An 8,953-nucleotide genomic window follows, 5' to 3' on the forward strand; every position below is an offset into this window, starting at 1 on the left:
AATGGCTGATCCTGTTTGCTCACATGGCCTGCTCCTGAAAAACTGTGTATAATCCTAGTCCAGGATACAATTTAAAAATATTTTATTTATTATTTTTATTTTATATGTATGCGTGTATTGCCTCATGTAGTAAGTGCACCTGTGCTGTGCAATGCCCGCAGAGGACAGAAGAGGCTGTCGGATCCCCTGGAACTGGAGTTACTGTCAGTTGTTAGCTGTCATGTGGGTGCTGGGATTCAAACCCAGGTCTTCTGCATAAACAACCAGTGGTCTTAACCACTGAGCCATCTCTCCAGCCCAGACTCTACGGATCTTAACAAGTCACTTGACCTCTCTGTTCCTCAGTTTCATTTTCTGTAGAATGATTACCAAAATCAAACTTGCATTCCAAGTATAAAACAGAATAAGTATGCAGAAGAGCTTAGAATGATGCCTGATTCAATAAGCTCACTTTCAGCATCAAAATGAGTTCATGAAAACCTAGATAGCTATACTGTTTAAGTGAAACATACCTATTTCAGTGAAAAAAATACATCCATAAATTAGAAGGAATCTAGTTACTAGCATATTTTTATTGGTACAACCTATGAAAGAATATAAATAATAGATATTAAGTTATATCCCTATATGTATTTTCAATATCTTGGACTGAGAGCAGAGTTCAGTTGGTAGAGTACTTGCTTAGCATGTATAAACTTGACCCCTAGTACCACCTGTAATCCTAGCACTTGGGAGGCAAAGGCATAAGATTCAGAAGCTCAAAGTCATGTAGCAGGTTCAAAGCTAGACTGAGCTATATGAGTCCCTGTCTCAATCCCTCTTCCATTCAAATAAATAAATGAATACATGAATGAATGAATGAATGAATGAATGAATGAATGATTAAATAATAAAAATAATGATTGTCACAACTTGAAAAACCTGTGTTTGGTGATGAAGCTTGAAAGTACAGGGAACTCTAAGTAGCTGCTTTGTTTATTGATTAAATATGGCCTTTTATCAGACATGATGCTAGGTGCCGCAGTAAAGAAAAAAGTAAAGTGCAAAGAAAAAAAGAATCAGGGAGCAACTCTGTCCTCTTTCAGCTTCCAGTTTTGCTGAAGGAGATATTTGAGAAGAGATTTATAACTCCAGGCTGAGATGAGGTCTTGGAGATGCAGGAAGTGACAGTGAGAGAAACAAGAATTTCCTTGAATGATAGAAAAGGAAGGATCCGGAAACTCAGGAGCCAATTTACAAGCCAGTGGTTTATACGTCAAGATGATCTTTAGGAGAGAATATTAACTGAGATTGACTAAGTCATAACGACAGGAGTCAGAGGATATGATCCTGTCCCCCAGGAAGGGGATGACCAAGAGAGAAGAGTGAATCTGTCAGGAGGTACCCTGTGTGGGCTGAGGGCAGCCAGTCCTTTGCCTGTAGAAATCTGTCTTTGTGAGACTGTTGTTTGCCTTTGAGAAGTGAATGCAGTGTAGACTGACCCCAGATTTGCTTTAAAAAATGTAAACATAACTGAAGCTTCATCCCCTGCAGCAAGTGAGTTAACCATAGGGCTGGCCAGAAGCCACAAGCTTTGGGGGAAGACAGCCTGAAGATGTTAAAAAGGGCTCTTCTTCCTTGACGCGACAAATGCCTCGAACTTGTGAGAGTAATCCTAGACTTTTCAGTAAGCCCAGTTGATATGGAATGACTCACCCTTGCCTAATAAGAATGAACTTTGAGAAACATAATCACTCTTCTCCGACCTGGATGGCTTATTTCACAACTTAAAGCTTCACGTATATTAAACAGATATAACTCAAGTCACAATGCAATGATGGCTGATGTTTTTCATCAACATCCAATTATCATTCCATCAGGCACCTTTGTCTGGGCCAAAGCAAACAGTGTGAGCATCTAGAACGGTACATGCTCCGTGCTTTGCAAACTCACTTGCAGGATAGAACCACACTTGCTGGATTTCTGACTTGTCTGGTCATGTCACAGGGGAGCTGTACAAGTGAAATTGGGTGTTGTGCTGTCACCCTACATTTTCCAAAGAATACTAGTTGCTTTTGCTATTTGAAGTTCAAAAGAAAGCCCTTTTCACTCCTTTAGCCTAGTCCATTAGAATAATCTGCATCTGTGTGTTGTCTTTTGTGAGCTGCAAAGGCATCCACTTAGGGACCAGGCATGATGTCAGGCTCTGGTGTGAGATCTTGGAGGAGGTGAGGCAAGCTGAAGGGATTTCAAAAAAAAAAAAAAAAAAACAAAATAAAAACATCCCTTTGACAGGGCTTCAAAGAAAGCCATTACATTCAGAAATAGCTCTTCCAGAAAGTACAATCCCTCCCCATTTTGTTCTGGGCTCAACTCGTGTTTCAAAAGGAAAGTGATAGATGGCTTGGAGGCTGCTGTAGTTAAAGAAAAAAAAAAAAAAAAAAAGCTGCAGGTTTCCAGTGATGCCTTTTGTCCCAGATTGCATTGCAAGCATCTCCCTCAAAGAGGAGGCAGCTTCCTCAGGACTCAGATCCTCCTCTCTGGAGAGGCCTCTACCACTGCCTCACCATCCAGCAGTTACTGACTGAAGAAAACAAAGAGCATACCTTCTCTGTGGGAAAGGCAATGCATTGAAATGTAATTAGCTGCTCAAAATGGAATTTGGCCAGAACCCCAAGGCTAGCAACGTGCCCTTACAGGGGCAGAAAGAGGGGAAGCTTTAATGAACTTAGAAAGAAGAGATCCAAACATTTTATCAAAACAGACACCACAGCACACCCTGCTCACTTTAGCAGCTTGGAGGGGAAGTCTGAGGGAAAGAAGATGACTCTGGGAATTCTGAATGAAATCCCAAGTTGACTTTGCCTCACCTCTAAAGACTTGTTTTGGCCCAGAAGGATAATTACAAAGCAGAGCCGGCTTGAAATTTTATTTTAAATTAATCCTAACCCTCAGTTAAGATTCACAAACTTCTGTTAAGGATATGAATTCTACTTAAATGGACAAAGTTCGTGACAGGTATGGTGAACAACCATAGTAGTTTATGCAGGCCAGAAGCCCAGCCCTCGCCTGCTCTCTGTCTAATCAGAGGCCCACTGTGCAGAATCCATGAAAATACAGACATGGTGCCTAGCCATGGAGATTCAGGTGTCTTTCGGTGTAGACATTTGTGAGCTGTAAGTATGGTAAGAGCACTATCACAGTTTCCAGGTTTCTGCAACAAAAAGAAAATCGAAACAAACAACAAACCAATATTGCAAACAAGAAACATTAATGAGACACAGGACTTTGGGGGAAAGGGGGAAAGAGACAGACAGCCATTGATCTGAAATGCTGGGTGTTTAAGAAAAACCCAATACTGAGAGCACTGACTATTGAACTGGGAAGCACAGCCAGGTGCATCAGATATAGAGCGAGTCCAGAAACAGAGTGCGCACATGAGCAGGCTGCTAGATGCTACATTTGCCACATGGAGCAGTGATGGGCCAGTGAATGGGTGGCCTGTGACAGAACTGGGCCAAGGGATGTGGCAGGTAGCACTCTGGAAGTAATCATTCACTTTCAGTGGCATACTAGGCCATCTACGACTTGTGGGCATTGGGGTGATGTTGAGGTTGTGAGAGATCAGTGCAGGAGATTCCGCCATCTAGTACCAAGCCACCAAGAGCTCTGATTTTCAGTTTCATTCTAGTCTCACCAGCAGGGGAAAGGGAGGCCAGCCTTTTGATCAGAGTTCACCACTCCACAGAGCGACAGATTACAAATAAATGACAAAGAATATGAATATCAGAGTCAAAGTAAATTTCTAGGAGCCATCACATTGCTGTTTTTCATTCTGAACAGTGCAAAGCCATGTGCCATTTAACAAGGATGTCTATACACAGTGGACTGCATATACCACAGTGCTTCCATATGACTACACCACCTGATGATGAAATGTCCCAGTGCCTCATTTCTCAGAATATATCCACCTCCACTGTACCCGGCACACAACTGTATCTACATTTCATGTTTGTATCTGCTTTCCCTTAGATAGACCTACTTTACCTTGGTTGATGTTGTCTGGGACTGATGTTGTCTGTCCTCCAGCAGACTGATGCTGTCTTCCTGAGCTGCAGCCATTTGCCTAAGAGTATCCCAGCTGGGCTTGTTCTGTTCATGCTCCACGTTAGAAGGGCCATGGAAAGTCTGAGAATCGAGTCACACCTCCCAACCAACCTGTGCTGAGCAATTAGGCCCTAATTCAGCCTCGGTAGGGACTAGAGTATTTAGGCTGGGGAAAACTAGGGGAGGGTCTTCTCACCATTTTGTGTGGCTTTGGAGAAGCCATGATTGATGCTTGGCTGAAGACTTCCCAGTGTGGCCTTAGGCAGGAAGCACCCATACTTTCCTGTAAGTAACCCCTCACCCAATGCTCTCTGTAAGTAAGCCCTATAGACTCTTGGGTTTCCCAGAGTGCATTTTGGTGTAAATGTACCTCTTTGTTGTTGGGACCAAGGGAGGCAGGGTGGACATTGTTTATACACATAAACACCTCAAGGAATTTTAGCAACTGTTGAGAAATAAAACTACCTCAGACAGTGACTAAAATATTGAAGTGATTCCATGTAGTAAATTTGCTTGTCGCATATCTTTTACTTATTCTATATTTAAGCCATCCATGATGTGCAGGGAAGTACATTGCGTCCCTTTGATGCCAAGAGGAACATAATAAGAGTCCTGTCTTTAAGAAACTTGTGGTCAATTCAAGAAGACTGCAATTAAACTACCTACCCTGGACAATGAAATACACGTCTTAACTGCCTTCTTCATATCTACCCCTGTCCTACTAGAATTCTTGTCCAATGAAATCAAGGTGGAATGGAGAAACCAGAGCTTGGGCTAGTCCAGGAGATAACGGTAAAGATAGACTAAGACAGAATTAAATTTTGCATGAAGTTGAGTCTAAATGCCTCAAGCAATCCAAAGGCTAAAGGGGGCACAGACATGAAGGAAGAAGCCCAGAGCATGCAACACAAGGTATATCTGGAAAGAAGAGAAGAGGGAACTAAGGAGGGAATTGTGTGTGATAGTGGCAGGAAAAAAAAGCTGCCTTAAAAGTGAAAATGCAGGTTATTAATCTCATGTTACAGGGAAGGGAGGCCGTTTTGAAAACTCAGTACAAGTAGAATGAGAACAAATGCATAAAACTTGACACCAGGGAAGATGAAGACAAGAACCTCCTTTGTACTACAGCAGAGACGGAGAGAGTACAGAGGTCTGCAGAGCAGGAACAATGATGATTTGATTCTCCAAGAGCAATCAACAGTCAGCTAGGCAGGAAAGGACAAGAGCATTCCAGGGTGAACAGAGGCCCAGCCTCTGAGATCCTCGGGGAGGTGTTGGTGGACTCCCTGGAGCATCTGTAGAACAAACCAAAGAGTAGGTCAAGAAGAATCATTTTTATCTAATTCCTTAGTGGAGCACAGAGAGAGAGAGCATCTCCTGTTTACATCCACTGGGTAGCCTCTCCGAAACATAGCGTACATTCAGGGATGTGGCCAAAATTATCCAATAAAATTACTCTCATGGAGTGCCTCAAAATTAGTTGTGACTTGGCCAACTAGAATTATCTGTGACTTGTGAACAGTTCAAGTTCTTCTTCTTTTCTTAGAAAAACAGTAAGTCTTGGGTCTGGAGAGATGGCTCAGCAGTTAAGAGCACTAGCTGGTTTTGCAGAGGACCTAGGTTTGGTTCCCAGCACCCACATGGCAGCTAACAACCATCTGTAACTCCAGCTCCAGGGGATTTGATGCCCTCTTCTGACCTCCTTGAGCACTGCATGATATGGGTACACTTATATACACGTAGGCAATATACTCATACACACAAAATAAAATAAAAATAATAAATAACTTTTTTTAAAAAAAAAGAATAACTGTGGTGGAGGTACTATCTCAGTGGTAGAACATTTTAATGAAGGGAGCCCCAGGTTCCATTCCCCAGCACTGCCAAAGGAAAAATAAATCTACTTTATCCAGGTTAAAAAAAAAAAAAAGAACTCTATTTCTATGCCTCCTGATGAAAAGACAGCCCCCTTATATGATCCTGGTACTTAATCACTGTTAAACACAAGCCTAACTGCTGAGGGCTTATGTTGCATGGCTTTTATTCTGAGGTCTTCGACCTCTCGTATATTTATTTTCTCAGATTTCCCAACTTGGAAATTGTACAAGGTAGACTCAGCTGTTCACCAAAAATTGAAGATTTGCTGCAGGACGTTGGTCCTCTGTGGGCTAACAGTTGGTGACTGGCTATTTATGGACCTCAGCTTTAAGCTCAGCAATCTAGCATCGCTCTCCCATTGTTTAATCTGTTACTTGGGTGCTGGTTGTGGTGATGGTGGTTTGTAAAACTCTGTTCTTAATTGAACAAGTAAACCCTATCCTTCGGTCAACTTATCCCTAGGTAATATTACTTTTATCTTTATGTATGCTTTTTAAACATTGCCAAATGTGTGATCACATAAGCTTTTGAAACAAGTACTGGGATCATTTGGTGCTAACAGCAGCCAATGCAGAGATCAGTGTTGTGCAGAGCAGGAAACTGAGTTTTTTCAACAAGTCTGCTTATTGTTTAGCTGTTTATAGTCTTCATTCAGGAAGAACTAATAATAATCCCCCAGAATCCCAGAGCACCTTTTTTAGGAGAATACAAAGCATTCTCTCAGTCTTTCTTTGCATTCATTTTGCAACATCCCCATAAAGCAAGAAGGGTCAGGTATTCAGACAGGAAACCAAAGCAGACACTAAACGACTTTCCCCAGGACATATGGTGAGCCACAGACAGAGCCATAACAAGAATGCGAGTCCCTTGACATCAAGGTCAGAGCTGATGCCATCGGACTGCTGTTGTTCAAAGGATGATCTGTGAAAGCATTCGGCACAGCTGTGGGCTGGGGGCTATGCAGTTCAGGTCAACTGCCATGTTAAACTGCTTCCATGCAAACAGTGTCTGGGATGTGACAGTAACTGTAATGTGGCTGGTATGCAAGCTCCCTCTAAAACACATGTAAAAACAGACCTTTCCCTGAACCTTTCTTTCTGGGTCATTATTGGATTGCATTCTTCTCCTTAAGAACAGGATTGAGTTCCATGGGCAACAATGCTAGACTGTCTTCAAACTAATCATTTAAATATTTTTTCAACACTTGTTGAGTATACATTGGGAGACACTGATTTTTCTATTAGTAAAAGTATTCTTGAAAACCTGTTACCCTTCATAATTCCCTGCAGCTCTAACATGGGCTCAGTTCTCGTCCTCCAGTTTTATTTTTGTGATAGTCTTCCAAATCAGATGACTTCTTAGGAAACATATTAAAGGACTTGAACTTTAAGCAAGAAAATAAATCACTTGTTCTAGTAAACAGCACCACACCCCAGCATTCTTCAGTTTTAGAATCTGACCAGCTTCTGAGGTCAAGACCAGTCCACTGCAAAAAAAGTACCTGAAAACATAGGAGGGAAAGAGGATTCCTCTTGTACTGGAAAATTCAGTCTACTTTGAAGAGAAGACAGTGGGATTGGTTCCTATTTCGCTAGTGAGATAAAGAGTCCCATGTATAGCTTCAAGATAAATAATTATATTTCTAATTACTCACCTACAACATTTATAAATCTATATCCCTAGCCTTTTTCGGAGTTCCAGATCCATTTCCTAATTGCTTATTTCACTATATATAAAGATCATTTCTGTACATAAAACTCAGGAGATTCAAATTAACTCAACACTTCAATGTCTAACAGCCAATTTATGTCACAAGACTCAAAACATTCCTCTCATGAAGGTTCTTGCCACATTTTTATGGTCCCTGACTTTCTTTTTTAAAATTATTTATTTAATAACCATATGATTAGAAGAAGCATTTCTTTGCAACTGCATTGACATACTCAATAGCAATTTCCAGAGCTAAGATGCATCTCTTTCAAACTTTGCTGTAAATATTTAGGTTTACAGTTGAATTAATAGTTATACAGTATTGTACTCAGTTATATAACCCCTATAAGACATAAAATTAAATGAGGTTTTAACCTTAGAAAAGATCCCCATTTCATTATTAAAATATACTTTTTCATATAGAAAAACTCATTTTAATGCAACTAATACTCAGATGTTTGCACGTGCATCTCTAGTCTCTATATATCTGATTATTACTAGTCACAGTCAGTTACTTTCTGAGATCCTTGGCACGTGAGTATGGATATAAAGTCATCAGGTAGAGTTCAATGGTAATGCTTTTCATATCTACTAATTAACATGAAGTAAATTTTTATGTTTCCTCCTCAAATATGTCTTTTTTTTAATTTGTTCATTTTTTGTGTGTGAGATATCATACCGAACATCTCACACAAACTTATTTGTATACCCACATCTTAAGAGACACCTTTCCATCCGCCTCTCCCCTGTACTACTGGAGCCTATATACTCTGTCATCCCTGTTACTGCCCACTGTGTTGTCAGTGCCCCCAGCCATTCTCCAGTGCTTGTCTATCCGCTGAATCTAGTCAGCCTATCTAGAGATCCTTCTTTTAGGAAGATCAGCTCTTCCTCATCTAGCAGCAATTAGTTGTCAATATTCCTTTAGGTAAGATTGGGGTCTGTTGTTCATTTTCCCAGTTCTATGCTGGGTTACTCTATGGGAGTCTCTTGGGCCACCCTGGCCAACAACTCAAAGGAAGGTATCCCTTTAATCTTTGGTTACACTTTCCTTTTGGGTGTTTAAGACCATGCAGTTGGCCCAGATGAACCAATTTATTTTTACTCTTAAGGTTGTTTGAGGATCTGTTCCTCAAGGGTCACATGGGCCTAGGAGGCGCCCTGGCCCCTTTCCTCTACCAGTTCCATCTATGTGAAGATAAGTCAAACGTCCTGCTCAACCATGAATGGTTTCACTTGGAAGCATGGAGGAAATGTTTCCTCTGTGTTGACCCTCCTC

This window comes from Nannospalax galili, unplaced genomic scaffold, assembly GCF_000622305.1.
Source record: "Nannospalax galili isolate Female #2095 unplaced genomic scaffold, S.galili_v1.0 scaffold202, whole genome shotgun sequence".
Taxonomy (NCBI): domain Eukaryota; kingdom Metazoa; phylum Chordata; class Mammalia; order Rodentia; family Spalacidae; genus Nannospalax; species Nannospalax galili.